Consider the following 14,990-nt stretch of genomic DNA (forward strand, 5'->3'; position numbering starts at 1 on the left):
CCATCATCTCCATAGCGCAGGAAAACCCCGTGCTTTCCTATCGGCCCCGCCCCCTATGGCGCAGCTCCCTCATTCCCCCTCCCCCTCTCTGTCCCTTTTTCCCACCGTGCCCACATTTCTTCGTGTCCCCCCATCAAAGGGAGAGAAATTCCCCATCCAACGTTACTGTATAATAAACCTCCCCTTTCCCACTTTACATTCCTGTACCACCACCTCGTTGCTTCCCCCCCAACATCAAACTCTCAGATCTAGTCCAGTTTCTCTTCTTGAATGAAGGTCCATGCCTCATCCGTCGTTTCGAAGTAGTAGTGCTTGGCCTGATGCGTGACCCACAATCGCGCCGGCTGCAGCATCCCAAATTTTATTTTCTTCCTGTGAAGCACCGCCTTGGCCCGATTAAAACTCGCCCTCCTTCTCGCCACCTCCGCACTCCAGCCCTGATACACTCGTATCACCGCATTCTCCCACTTGCTACTCCGTATCTTCTTGGCCCAGCTCAGGACCGCCTCTCTGTCCATGAAGCGGTGGAATCTCACCACTATTGCCCTTGGTATTTCACCCGCCTCTGGTCTTCTCACAAGGACCCGGTACGCTCCTTCCACCTCCAGGGGGCCCGTTGGGCCCTCAGCTCCCATTAGCGTATGGAGCATCGTGCTCACATAAGCCCCAACATCAGCTCCCTCTGCTCCTTTGGGGAGACCTAAAATCCATACGTTCTTCCTCCTCGAGCTGTTCTCCAGGGCTTCCAGCCTTTCTATGCACCTCTTATGTAGCGCCTCATGCGTCTCCGTTTTTACCACCAGGCCCTGTATCTCATCCTCATTCTCGGCTGCCTTTGCCTTCACTCCACGGAGCTCTATCGCCTGGACCTTTTGTGTTTCCTTCAGTCCCTCGATTGTCAATAACATCGGCGCCAGCACCTCTTTCTTTAGTTCCTCCACACATCGTCGGAGGAATTCCGGCTGGTCCGAGCCCCATGCCGTCTGGGCTCCATCCGCCGCCATCTTGCTTCTCCCTTCTCTTCTCTGCCACTGCTCCAAAGGATCATTCGCAATCTGGCCACTACGGCTGGTCCTTTCCATACACACACGGGGGGGGGGATCTTCCTTCGTCACCCCACACTGGGCTTGGTCTAAAGAAATTCCGTTGGGGCTCCCGAAAAGAGCCCAAAAGTCCGTTAGAACGGGAGCTGCCGAAACGTGCGGCTTAGCAGTGCATTGCCGCAACTGGATGTCGCTAACACACTTCTTAACAACCCTCTCAACCTGGGTGGCAACTTTCAGGGATCTATGTACATGGACACCGAGATCTCTCTGCTCATCCACACTGCCAAGAATCTTACCATTAGCCCAGTACTCTGTCTTCCTGTTATTCCTTCCAAAATGAATCACCTCACACTTTTCTGCATTAAACTCCATTTGCCACCTCTCAGCCCAGCGCTGCAGCTTATCTATGTCCCTCTGTAACTTGTAACATCCTTCCGCACTGTCCACAACTCCACCGACTTCAGTGTCATCTGCAAATTTACTCACCCATCATTCTATGCCCTCCTCCAGGTCATTTATAAAAATGACAAACAGCAGTGGCCCCAAAACAGATCCTTGTGGTACACCACTAGTAACTGGACTCCAGTCTGAACATTTCCCATCAACCACCTTCTTCCAGCTAGCCAATTTCTGACCCAAACTGCTAAATCACCCTGAATCCCATGCTTCCGTATTTTCTGCAGTAGCCTACCGTGGGGAACCTTATCAAACGCTTTACTGAAATCTATATACACCACATCAACTGCTTTACCCTCATCCACCTGTTTGGTCACCTTCTCAAAGAACTCAATAAGATTTGTGAGGCACGACCTACCCTTCACAAAACCGTGTTGACTATCTCTAATCAAATTATTCCTTTCCAGATGATTATACATCCTATCTCTTATAAACCTTTCCAAGATTTTGCCCACAACAGAAGTAAGGCTCACTGATCTATAGTTACTGGGGTTGTCTCTACTCCCCTTCTTGAACAAGGGGACAACATTTGCTATCCTCCAATCTTCTGGCACTATTCCTGTAGACAAAGATGACTTAAAGATCAAAGCCAAAGGCTCAGCAATCCTCCCTAGCTTCTCAGAGAATCCTAGGATAAATCCCATCCGGCCCAGGGGACTTATCTATTTTCACACTTTCCAGAATTGCTAACACCTCCTCCTTATGAACCTCAAACCCTTCTAGTCTAGTAGCCTGAATTTCAGTATTCTCCTCGACAACATTGTCTTTTTCCTGTGTGAATACTGACGAAAAATATTCATTTAGCACCTCTCCTATCTCCTCAGACTCCAAGCACAACTTCCCACTACTGTCCTTGACTGGCCCTAATCTTACCCTAGTTATTTGTTTATTCCTGACATATCTATAGAAAGCTTTAGGGTTATCCTTGATCCTACCTGCCAAAGACTTCTCATGTCCCCTCCTGGCTCTTCTTAGCTCTCTCTTTAGGTTCTTCCTAGCTAACTTGTAACTCTCGAGCGCCCTAACTGAGCCTTCATGTCTCATCTTTACATAAGCTTCCTTCTTCCTTTTCACAAGTGTTTTGACTGCTTTAGTAAACCACGGTTCCCTTGCTCGACCACTTCCTCCCTGCCTGACAGGTCCATACTTATCAAGGACACGCAGTAGCTGTTCCTTGAACAAGCTCCACATTTCCATTGTGCCCATCCCCTGCAGTTTTCCTCTCCATCCGATGCATCCTAAGTCTTGCCTCATTTCATCATAATTGCCTTTCCCCCAGATATAACTCTTGCCCTGCGGTATATACCTATCCCTTTCCATCACTAAAGTAAACGTAATCGAATTGTGGTCACTATCACCAAAGTGCTCACCTACCTCCAAATCTAACACCTGTCCTGGTTCATTACCCAGTACCAAATCCAATATGGTCTCGCCTCTCGTTGGCCTATCTACATACTGTGTCAGGAAACCCTCCTGCACACATTGGACAAAAACGGACCCATCTAAAATACTCAAACTATTGCGTTTCCAGTCAATATTTGGAAAGTTAAAGTCCCCCATAACAACTACCATGTTGCTTTCGCTCCTATCCAGAATCATCTTTGCAATCCTTTCCTCTACATCTGTGGAATTTTTCGGAGGCCTATAGAAAACCCCTAACAGGGTGACCTCTCCTTTCCTGTTTCTAACCTCAGCCCATACTACCTCAGTAGACGAGTCCTCATCAAACGTCCTTTCTGCCACCATAATACTGTCCTTGACTAACAATGCCACCCCTCCCCCTCTTTTACCACCTTCCCTGTGCTTACTGAAATATCTAAACCCCGGCACCTGCAACAACCATTCCTGTCCCTGCTCTATCCATGTCTCCGAAATGGCCACAACATCGGTGTCCCAGGTACCAACCCATGCCGCAAGTTCACCCACCTGGCATTGAAGAAGATACACTTTAAAACACCTTCCTGCCTGCCGGTACACTCCTGCAACTTTGAAACCTTACTCATGACCTCACTACTCTCAACCTCCTGTATACTGGAGCTACAATTCAGGTTCCCAAGCCCCTGCTGAACTAGTTTAAACCCTCCCGAAGAGCATTAGCAAATTTCCCCCCCCCCCCCCCCAGGATATTGGTACCCCTCTGGTCCAGGTGTAGACCATCCCATTTGTAGAGGTCCCACCGACCCCAGAATGAGCCCCAATTATCCAGAAATCTGAAACCTTCCCTCCTGCACCATCCCTGTAGCCATGTGTTCAACTCCTCTCTCTCCCTATTCCTCGTCTCGCTAGCACGTGGCATGGGTAACAACCCAGAGATAATAACTCTGTTTGTCCTAGATCTAAGTTTCCACCCTAGCTCCCTGAATTCCTGCCTTACATCCCTATCCCTTTTCCTACCTATGTCGTTGGTACCTATGTGGACCACGACTTGGGGCTGCTCCCCCTCCCCCTTAAGGATCCCGAAAACACGATCCGAGACATCACGCACCCTGGCACCTGGGAGGCAACACACCAACCGCGAGTCTCTCTCGTTCCCACAGAATCCCCTATCTATCCCCCTAACTATGGAGTCTACAATGACTAATGCTCTACTCCTCTCCCCCCTTCCCTTCTGAGCAACAGGGACAGACTCTGTGCCAGAGGCCTGTACCCCATGGCTTACCCCTGGTAAGTCCCCCCCCCCAACAGTATCCAAAGCAGTATACTTGTTACTAAGGGGAACGACCACAGGGGATCCCTGTACTGACCGCTTCCTCCCAACCCCTCTCACCGTCACCCATCTATCTTTATTCTTCGGAGTAACTACATCCCTGAAGCTTCTATCTATGACCCCCTCTGCCTCCCGAATGATTCAAAGTTCATCCAGCTCCAGCTCCAGTTCCCTAATGCGGTTTCTGAGGAGCTGGAGATGGGTGCACTTCCAACATGAGGTATCACGGGCAGTGTGATGAAAACAAGTGGAGAATGAGGTACTTTGCAAGATTGATCGTGTAAGGCACAGTTGTGGGATGAGGGAGGGACAAGTTGTTGCCTGCATAAAACATTTTTATGGTTTCTACCCACAAGAGACGAGCACTTGACTACAAACCAGTTTGTTTTACGATTCTTGGCTCTTGCTTCAACAATGCTGACTCTAAGACTATATCTCCTTGCTCATTAAGCATGTTTTCCGTCATCCTCTACGAATGCGAGCAAGCTCGGAGCTGCTTGCGTATTTAATTGCCAGTTTCCATTTTCCAACCACCCAACACATGTCAATTAAATCCACCAGCAAAGGCTTGCATTTTAATTTATGTGCAAAATTATTTTCTGGAGGAAGTGTACTTATCCGCATTGCCTTATGTTTTTTTTGACATAAAGAGATACAAATTTATTTACTTGGAATGAGAAGAAAACATTTGGCTCACTACACTTGCTGCCTGTATCATGAATATATTCCTTCAAATAAGGTGGAGTAAAAGGTCATCTGGATCCTCTCTCGGAGCTGCGTGAGAGGCTAATTAAACTTAGACACATCCGTATCCAAACAGATCTATCCGCCATAGGTTGCTCCTGGACAGAAAACGTTGACAGTTTGTCAATGCTAAAATCGTCGACCTAAAGAAGTTAACTCCCGTTTAACTTTTCACAGGCGCTATACTTGACCTGCTAAGTATCTCCAGCATTAATATCTATTCAAGGCTGCTTGTTTCATTGGTAGGCACCCTCAGGCATTTCCCGGGCGGGATGTGTTGTTCAGTAATGTGGGGTGAGTCTGATGATATCTCTCCAAAGCTCCCTGAGTTTGTGGGTGATGGATAGTCGAATTTAGTTGCTTGATACCTAAGCTACGAATTGTGCCCTGTAAAATTTTAGAAATAAATTTAGAACCCTGGATAAATTGTACTTCTTTTTCTTTTTTAATTTAAAGTACCCAATTCATTTTTTCCAATTAAGGGGCAATTTAGCGTGGCCAATCCACCTAGCCTGCACATCTTTGGGTTGTGGGGGCGAAACCCACGCAAATATGGGGAGAATGTGCAAACTCCACACGGACAGTGACCTAGAGCCGGGATCGAACCTGGGACCTCGGCGCCGTGAGGCTGCAAGGCTAACCCACTGTGCCACCATCCTGCCCGTCAAATTGTACTTCTAAGCGTATGAAAAACTACATCAACTTTTCCACTACTACTTAGCTGTAATTGTTCTTGAAGGTATAGCTTCCAGAAATCAGGTGGTCATATCCATGACCGTAATAATGTACTGATGCCCTGCCTTTGTTTTAGGCAATGGTCCTACACAATCTACCAACACCCGACTAATTGGTTCTTCAAACACTGGTATGGGTATCAAAGGTGCTAGTCTGATCACATATTGTGGTTTACCTCTTACCTGACAGGTAGGGCAGATTCTACAGAATCGCACTCCATCCTCATGTAGTCCTGGCCAGGAAATTTCCTCTTGACTGATGACCGAGTTTTCCAATTCCCGCAGGTCCTGCCATTGGTATCTCATGGGCCAGGCACAGTATTTCCCGACTTTCTGATGAACAATTGTCCATTTCCCATCCACAGGTCTATGAGGATATCTCCACCTCCTCATCAGTACTCCATCCTTCATGTAATAGCAGTCTAGAACCCCCTCAGCCTCAATCTCTGTTAGAGCTGCCTGTGCTAATCTATGTAATGCTGGGTCTGCCTCCTGGGCCTCAATTAATAAAGTCCGACTAAACATTTCCTCAAAATGATCCTCGTCCTCAAGGATAGTTTCTGCGACTCCACCATACGATTGTGGTGTGACTTCAATCTCTGGTGGTGGACTTTGTTTCGCCATTGCCCTGGTCACCATACATGATGGAAAAATATCTGGAAATTGTTCCTGTAACTGTTGTGTCTCCTTCTCTTCCCTCAGACTCTCTGTAACCATGGGTGAAGCTACAACCTTCACTCCTGCCAAATAATTCCCCAAAAGTAAATCTACTCCGTCCACTGGTAACTTCTTAACCATTCCGACAACTATCGGACCTATTAATAAATCGCTTTATACAAGGGAACTGGAATATAATCTCCACTTATCCCATTCATTAACACCTTAGCTTTCATTAAATTCTCTGGAGGGAAAAGCAAATCCCTTTCCAGTAGGAGAGTTTATGTGGCACCTGTGTGCCTTAAAATATATATGGGTTTGGCTACCTCATTTGATGAAAATGGGGTGATCGCCCCCTTAGACAAAAACCCTTCATATCTCCCATCTACCTCATTTGCCACATCTGCTCCCACAGCAGTGTTTACCTCATGTCTCCTAATTCTAGCTAGAGCTATAGTCTGCCCTGTAGTATTCTCCACTTTTGTTTTCTTTTCAGAATTCTCCTTATGAACCCCAACATGTCCCATGGGCTTTCTTTGCAACTTCCAACATGCTGAATGAGCGTATCCCATTTTATTGCACCTCCGTCCTCAGTACCTTCCTTCCTGGTCTGAGGAGAAGATCTTGGAGCATTCAATTCCTTACCTTGGCTACCTCCATTCCTTTCCCTCTCCCATCTCCTCCCCTTTTCCAAATTATGGGGGTGACGGAACAAAGGTTTACATTTCTTGATCAATTCATAACCATCAGCCATTATTGCTCCTTGTCACACAGCCCTTTGGTCTTCAACATCAATTCTTCGCTCAAACGTTGATGAATTCCTATTATTCCAAGAGAATTACTTCTCTTAGAGTCTCATTCGTAGTTTTAACTTCTAATGCTCGTACACACCTATTAAAATTGTTCTGCTTCATCCTTACAAATTCAACATTAGTCTGTCCTGACTGTTTCCTTAAATTCCAAAACTTTGCCTATATGCCTCTGGAATCAATCCATATGCATCCAGGATAGTCTTTATTATCTCAGCGTAATCCTTAGGCACCACCTCTGACAGGGAAGCATAAACTTCCTGCGCCCACTCCATTAGTTTGCTTTGCATGGATAATGTCCATTTTTCCTTCGGCCACTCCATTTGAGTTGCTATTTTTTCAAATGCCAAGAAGAATACCTCTACATCCTTTTCCTCAAATTTTGAGACGACCTGGTACATATTTAAACTTATCCCCACTAGGATTTGGACTGGGAAAGATTACTCCTCCCTCTTAACTTTCTTCAAATTTTGCCTTTAACTCCAACCTTTTAAGTTGATATTCTCTCTCTCCTTTTCCCTTTCTTCCCTAGCTAACCTTTCCATTTTCACATCAAGTTTCCACATTTCAATTTATTTTTGAAAAGCTCCTTCTTCATCTTTTCCTTACATCTCAATTGATTAAAATTCCCTCTCTTTTGGTATTTCCTCTAATTCCAACTTCCTCATTACCCTCTCATGCTTGAACTGCAACCCTATCCTCTCCAGATCAGTTCTCCCACCAGAGAGTGCTTCTGATGCTACATTACCTGGACTACTTGTTCATGTCTCCTTTGTTTCTAACAGACCCAAGCACTCAACTAATACATTGTATATCTCTGCCTTCTTTGCTTTAACCGGCAGCTCTACTTTTAATTCACTTGTCAGTTCAATTGACTTTACAAAGCCCCTGTAAAGAGTTAAGCAGAACAAACCAGAGACAAGTCCTCCACCTGAAGAGAGGCTTTAGCAGCTTCCAGAGCCACCCTGTTATGCTATTACAAAGTTGGTGCCTCTACAATATATATTTTACCCCAAATCATCACGGTCTACTGTTCCAAAACCCTGGAACCAAGCCCTCAAACTATTTTGTGACACCCTCAGCCAGTTCACGGTCAATTCCAGCCCCACTTGACCTGGGGTCGCAACACAGGTGAGCTTATTTTGTATTTAAAATACCCGAGGTCCTTGGTTAAGCCCAATAAACTACAGTCACCAAGTTTGTAACTTTAACACAAGTAGCCTTTTATTGTATACATTATTATTATTAAACAAACAGAAAATGTAACTATCTATCTAATATTACTCCCCCCCCCCCCTTCCTAACTACCTCCACTGGACAGGAGCATTGCCAGAGTGTGAGGTTGGCATTGGCAAGTTGGCATTTTTTGCATGGGTGCGATCGGGCTGGGGGTGCCCTGTGCGGATGTTGGAGATGGGAGGGGTAGAGAGGTTCCAGGGGGGCCCAGGAACCCTCCCATAGTGCGTTGGGGGGGGGGGGGGTCGCATCGGGGGCTTCGGAGATCGGGACCCCATCTCTTGCTACACTGAGGAGTTCTTGCGAGTGGAGCTCCTCGGTGTAGAACACAGGGCTATGTGTGCCCTTGGCCACAGGTTCCCCACTGAGGGCCCTTATTTAATGCGAGTGCTGTTGTATAGCCAACAGGCTACAGGTTTTTCGGTGCTGTGAGCGCCGGGAAACACACGGCTAAATGCGCTCGCTAATGGACTTTCTTCCCATTTAGTTGAATCACGCCCCGAATGTCAGAAACCTCCAGCAACCAGCAATGTGATAATGACCAGAACATAGAATAGAATAATGCAAGTTCTGCAAATTGGAACAGAGAATAGAATCTCCTGCAGCGCAGAATGAAACCATTCGGCCCATTGCGTCTGCACCGACCCTCCGAAAGATAACAAAGAAGAACAAAGAACAAAGAAAAATTACAGCACAGTAACATGCCATTCTGCCCTCCAAGCCTGCGCCGATCCAGATCCTCTATCTAAAACTGTCGCCTATTTTCTAAGGATCTGTATCCCTCTGCTCCCTGCCCATTCATGTATCTGTCTAGATACATCTTAAATGACGCTATCGTGCCCGCCTCTACCACCTCCGCCAGCAATGTGTTCCAGGCACCCACCACCCTTTGCGTAAAGAACTTTCCACGCATATTTCCCTTAAACCTTCCCCCTCTCACCTTGAACACGTGACCCGTAGTAATTGAGTCCCCCACTCTGGGAAAAAGCTTGTTGCTATCCACCCTGTCTATACCTCTCATGATTTTGTAGACCTCAATGAGGTCCCCCCTCAATCTCCGTCTTTCTGATGAAAATAATCCTAATCTACTCAACCTCTCTTCATAGCTAGCGCCCTCCATACCAGGCAACATCCTGGTGAACCTCCTCTGCACCCTCTCTAAAGCATCCACATCCTTCTGGTAATGTGGCGACCAGAACTGTACGCAGTATTCCAAATGTGGCCGAACCAAAGTCTTATACAATTGTAACATGACCTGCCAACTCTTGTACTCAATACCCCTTCCGATGAAGGAAAGCATGCTGTATGCCTTCTTGACCACTCTATCGCCCTGCGTTGCCACCTTCAGGGTACAATGGACCTGAACACCCAGATCTCTCTGTACATCAATTTTCCCCAGGGCTTTTCCATTTACCGTATAGTTTGCTCTTGAATTGGATCTTCCAAAATGCATCACCTGGCATTTGCCCGGATTGAACTCCATCTGCCATTTCTCCGCCCAACTCTCCAATCTATTTATATTCTGCTGTATTCCCTGACAGTCCCCTTCACTATCTGCTACTCCACCAATCTCACCATCTGCAAACTTGCTAATCAGACCACCTATACCTTATGTATATCACAAACAACAGTGGTCCCAGCACGGATCCCTGTGGAACACCACTGATCACAGTTCTCCATTTTGAGAAACTCCCTTCCACTAACACTCTCTGTCTCCTGTTGCCCAGCCAGTTCTTTATCCATCTAGCTAGTACACCCTGGACCTCATGCAACTTCACTTTCTCCATCAGCCTACCATGGGGAACCTTATCAAATGCTTCCTGAAGTCCATGTATATGACATCTACAGCCCTTCCCTCATCAATCAATTTGTCACTTCCTCAAAGAATTCTATTAAGTTGGTAAGACATGACCTTCCCTGCACAAAACCATATTGCCTATCACTGATAAGCCCATTTTCTTCCAAATGGGAATAGATCCTATCCCTCAGTATCTTCTCTAGCAGCTTCCCTACCACTGACGTCAGGCTCACCGGTCTATAATTACCTGGATTATCCCTGCTTCCCTTCTTAAACAAGGGGACAACATTAGCAATTCTCCAGTCCTCCGGTACCTCACCCGTGTTCAAGGATGCTGCAAAGATATCTGTTAAGGCCCCAGCTATTTCCTCTCTCACTTCCCTCAGAAACCTGGGATAGATCCCATCTGGACCTGGGGACTTATCCACCTTAATGCCTTTTAGAATACCCAACACATCCTCCCTCCTTATGCCGACTTGACCTAGAGTATTCAAACATCTATCCCTAACCTCAACATCCGTTATGTCCCTCTCCTCGGTGAATACTGATGCAAAGTACTTGTTAAGAATCTCACCCATTTTCTCTGACTCCACTTATAACTTTCCTTCTTTGTCCTTGAGTGGGCCAACCCTTTCTCTAGTTACCCTCTTGCTCCTTATATATGAATAAAAGGCTTTGGGAGTTTCCTTAACCCTGTTTGCTAAAGATATTTCATGACCCCTTTTAGCCCTCTTGATTCCTCATTTCAGATTGGTCCTACATTCGCGATATTCTTCTAAAGCTTTGTCTGTCTTCAGTCGCCTAGACCTTATGTATGCTTCCTTTTTCCTCTTAGCTAGTCTCACAATTTCACCTGTCATCCATGGTTCCCTAATCTTGCCATTTCTATCCCTCATTTTCACAGGGACATGTCTGTCCTGCACTCTAATCAACCTCTCTTTAAAAGCCTCCCACACATCAAATGTGGATTTACCTTCAAACAGCTGCTCCCAATCCACATTCCCCAGCTCCTGCCGAATTTTGGTATAGTTGGCCTTCCCCCAATTTAGCACTCTTCCTTTAGGACCACTCTCGTCTTTGTCCATGAGTATTCTAAAACTTACAGAATTGTGATCACTATTCCTAAAGTAATCCCCGACTGAAATTTCAACCACCTGGCCGGGCTCATTCCCCAACACCAGGTCCAGTATGGCCCCTTCCAGAGTTGGACTATTTACATACTGCTCTAGAAAAACCTCCTGGATGCTCCTTACAAATTCTACTCCATCTAGACCTCTGACACTAAGTGTATCCCAGTCAATGATGGGAAAATTAAAATCTCCTATCACCACCACCCTGTTGCTCCTACATCTTTCCATAATCTGTTTACATATTTGTACCTCTATCTCACGCTCGCTGTTGGGAGGTCTGTAATACAGCCCCAACATTGTTACCGCACCCTTCCTATTTCTGAGCTCTGCCTACATCGCCTCACTGCTCGAGTCCTCCATAGTGCCCTCCTTCAGCACAGCTGTGATATCCTCTCTGACCAGTAATGCAACTCCTCCACCCCTTTTACCTCCCTCTCTATCCCGCCTGAAGCGTCGATATTCTGGGATATTTTGTTGCCAATCAATCCCTTCCCTCAACCAAGTCTCAGTAATAGCAATAACATCATACTCCCAGATACTAATCCAAGCACTAAGTTCATCTGCCTTACCTACTACACTTCTTGCATTAAAACAAATGCACCTCAGACCACCAGTCCCTTTGCGTTCATCATCTGCTCCCTGCCTACTCTTCCCCTTAGTCAAACTGACTTCATGATCTAGTTCCTTACAGGCTTTAGTTACCACCTCCTTACTAACCTCCACTAACCTCCTCATTTGGTTCCCATCCCCCTGCCACATTAGGTTAAACCCTCCCCAAGCACCCCCAAGGACATTGGTTCCAGTCTGGCCCAAGTGTAGGCCGTCCAATTTGTAGTAGTCCCACCTCCCCCAGAACCGGTCCCAATGTCCCAAAAATCTGAACCCCTCCCTCCTGCACCATCTCTCAAGCCACGCATTCATCCTGCCTATTCTTTCATTTCTACTCTGACTACCACGTGGCACTGGTAGCAATCCTGAGATTACTACCTCTGAGGTCTGACTTTTTAAACTAGGCTCCTAACTCCCTAAATTTTGCTTGTAGGACCTCATCCCGTTTTTTACCTATATCATTGGTGCCTAAATGCAGCACGACAACTGGCTGTTCACCCTCCCCCTTCAGAATGTTCTGCAGCCAATCTGAGACATCCCTGACCCATGCACCTGGGAGGCAACATACCATTCGGGAGTCTCGTTTTCGACCACAGAATCGCCTATCTACTCCCCTTACAATTGAATCCCCTATGACTATAGCCCTTCTACTCTTTTTCCCGCCCTTCTGTACAGCAGAGCCAGCCATGAACCTGGCTACTGTTGCCTTCCCCTGGTGAGCCATCTCTCCCAACAGTATCCAAAACCGTATACCTGTTTTGGAGGGAGATGACCGCAGGGGACATCTGCACTGCCTTCTTGCTTTTTCTCTGCCTTTTGGTCACCCATTCCCTTCCTCCCTCAGCAATCCTAATCTGTGGTGTGACCAATTCGCTAAACATGCTATCCACGACCTCCTCAGCATTGCGGATGTTCCAAAGTGAGTCCATCTGCAGCTCCAAAGCCGTCATGTGGTCTAACAAGAGCTACAGCTGGACACACTTCCCGCACGTGAAGGAGCCAGGGACATCAGCCACGTCCCTGAGCCACATTGAGTAAGAGGAGCATGACACGGGTTATGCTCCTACCTAGGCCCATGCCTCCACCCTATCCTCATAACCCAGTAACTCCAACTAACCTTTTGGACACTAAGGGTCACTTTTGTGACAGCCAATCCATCTAACCTGCGCATCTTTGGACTGTGACATCGGGGGAACCTAACTTTTGTTTCATTCTTTCATGGGATGTGGGCACATTCGTCTGTGGTTAGGTATCTGTCTCCCTCTTCCTGGCCCCACTACACACTGCAAAGCTTTGCTTTGCTTCAGCTAGTGTTAACATTGGTTTGTTTTTAAAGTCACACGTCATAGAATGCAGTCCAGAGCATTTTTGCATACCAAGAAAAGAGACAAAGATCATCAGATTAAGAAATGTGCCTTTGGCTTCAATTTGTACATCTATTACTCTTTGGAGAATCTAAATGCCTGGGATCTTACAAAGAGGAAAAAAAACATCCCTTAGTTATCACTAACCCATTGGCCATCGCCGATCCCTCCTTATTAAAACTTCCCCCAGTTCTGTTCATTATCAGCTAAACCAGTTATGAAAGGTTATTTGTTTTCTACCAGTTCCAAAATCTAGCGATTGTGAAAATCAAGCTTTTCTGTCACAGGCTCATAAATTTCTCCTCCAACTTGATTAAACAACCTCAAAATCTGCGACCCATCTGTTTAGGAAGGAGAAGTAGCTTCCAGCCGAACTCACTTTAATTGCTTTGCATTGTTAGGTTCCTCTATAATACTGTCAGCCGATGTTTCGCTTTGAATCTGCAGACTAATTTTCACCTGATTTACACATAGCAGCAACCCTGTCTTCTCTTAATAATGCCAGAGACAAAATTGCGTCTTGAACTGTGAGAGTGACTTGTCAACATTTCCCTGAACAAGTTGTGTTTTTCAAAGCTTCACTTTCTCAAAAGTTGTTAGCCATGGAGAAAAATGGGTAATGCCCCATTTTTGCAGTTAAACCTGACTTTCGAACCTCCCTTCGTGTACTAATGCATTAAAAACAAATAGACGAGCAATAAGAGTTCCTTACCTGTCGCCAGCTGTGTCTGCTCTGTGTATCTTTGGAGATGCAATTTTAGCCTGTGGAGGTTTTGAGCAACAGTTGAAAAGTGGTCGAACCTGATAGATGAGTCAGCGAGACGTGAAAGAAAACAGCCTATCTTACGGGTTACAGTCAGTGTTTGAATTAAATATGGTTTATGCTTGAAGACGTTGCGTGCGTCCCAACCTATGTTCTGCCATAACCACTTCCTCTCAACCTAAGACGAGAACCCCCAGACACGCATTGTTCAAAGAATCTTGTGTCTGCCCTTAATGAAGGCAAAGAACACTTTTGCATGTGTTTGCACTCAGAGACACCCTCCCACTTATTCCGAAATCAACCTACAGGCTAAAGCATCCTGGAATGATCGGAGTCTCAATTAGCTAAGAAGTGGTATTTTAGGTGCAGTACTAGCAGAGCTTGATGGGCGAACCCCTTCTCTGTTAGAATTCACAAGAACTTACTAACATACCAATTATAAGTAGGGGTAGGTCACTCGGCCCTTCGAGTCTGCTCTACCATTCAATAAGACCATGACTGATTGGATTATAACCTCCCACCTACCCCCAGATAGCCTTTCACCCACTTGTTTCTCAATAATTATCTACCTCTGCCTTAAAAATATTTAAAGACTTGGCTTCCACTGCTTTTGAAGGAAGGGAGTTCCACAGACTCACTAGTCTGAGAGAAAACATTTCTCCTCATCTCATCTAAAAAGAACAGCCCCTTTTTACTTTTAAACACTGACCCCGAGAGGAAACATCGGGTGCAATTCTACTCGCTCTCTTGCTCGAGCGAAACGAGATCGGTGAATAGCGGGAGAGGAGGAAAACGAGAACCACGCTGGACGCCAAACCACCTATTCCTGTGGGCAAAACCGGTGGACGTGCGCTGGTCTGCCATGGCAGCCCCTGGACCGTGTGTTTGCGTACTGGGGACAACACTACCCCCGCCTGTCTGCCCATCAACAACCCAT

At 46.2% G+C, this 14,990-nt stretch overlaps 1 protein-coding gene across 1 annotated transcript in view; it reads right to left on the reverse strand.

Annotated features, from left to right (window-relative positions):
* The window catches only part of dnase1l4.1 (deoxyribonuclease 1 like 4, tandem duplicate 1), an 82,026-nt gene extending 67,753 nt beyond the window's left edge, over positions 1-14,273 (reverse strand). Inside the window, exon 1 of the mRNA XM_072472871.1 lies at positions 14,003-14,273. The gene's annotated coding sequence lies outside the window, so the exon portion shown is untranslated. The remainder of the gene's footprint in view (positions 1-14,002) is intronic.
* Positions 14,274-14,990: the final 717 nt, after the last annotated feature.

Source organism: Scyliorhinus torazame, chromosome 13, assembly GCF_047496885.1.
Source record: "Scyliorhinus torazame isolate Kashiwa2021f chromosome 13, sScyTor2.1, whole genome shotgun sequence".
In the NCBI taxonomy this organism is placed as follows: Eukaryota; Metazoa; Chordata; class Chondrichthyes; order Carcharhiniformes; family Scyliorhinidae; genus Scyliorhinus; species Scyliorhinus torazame.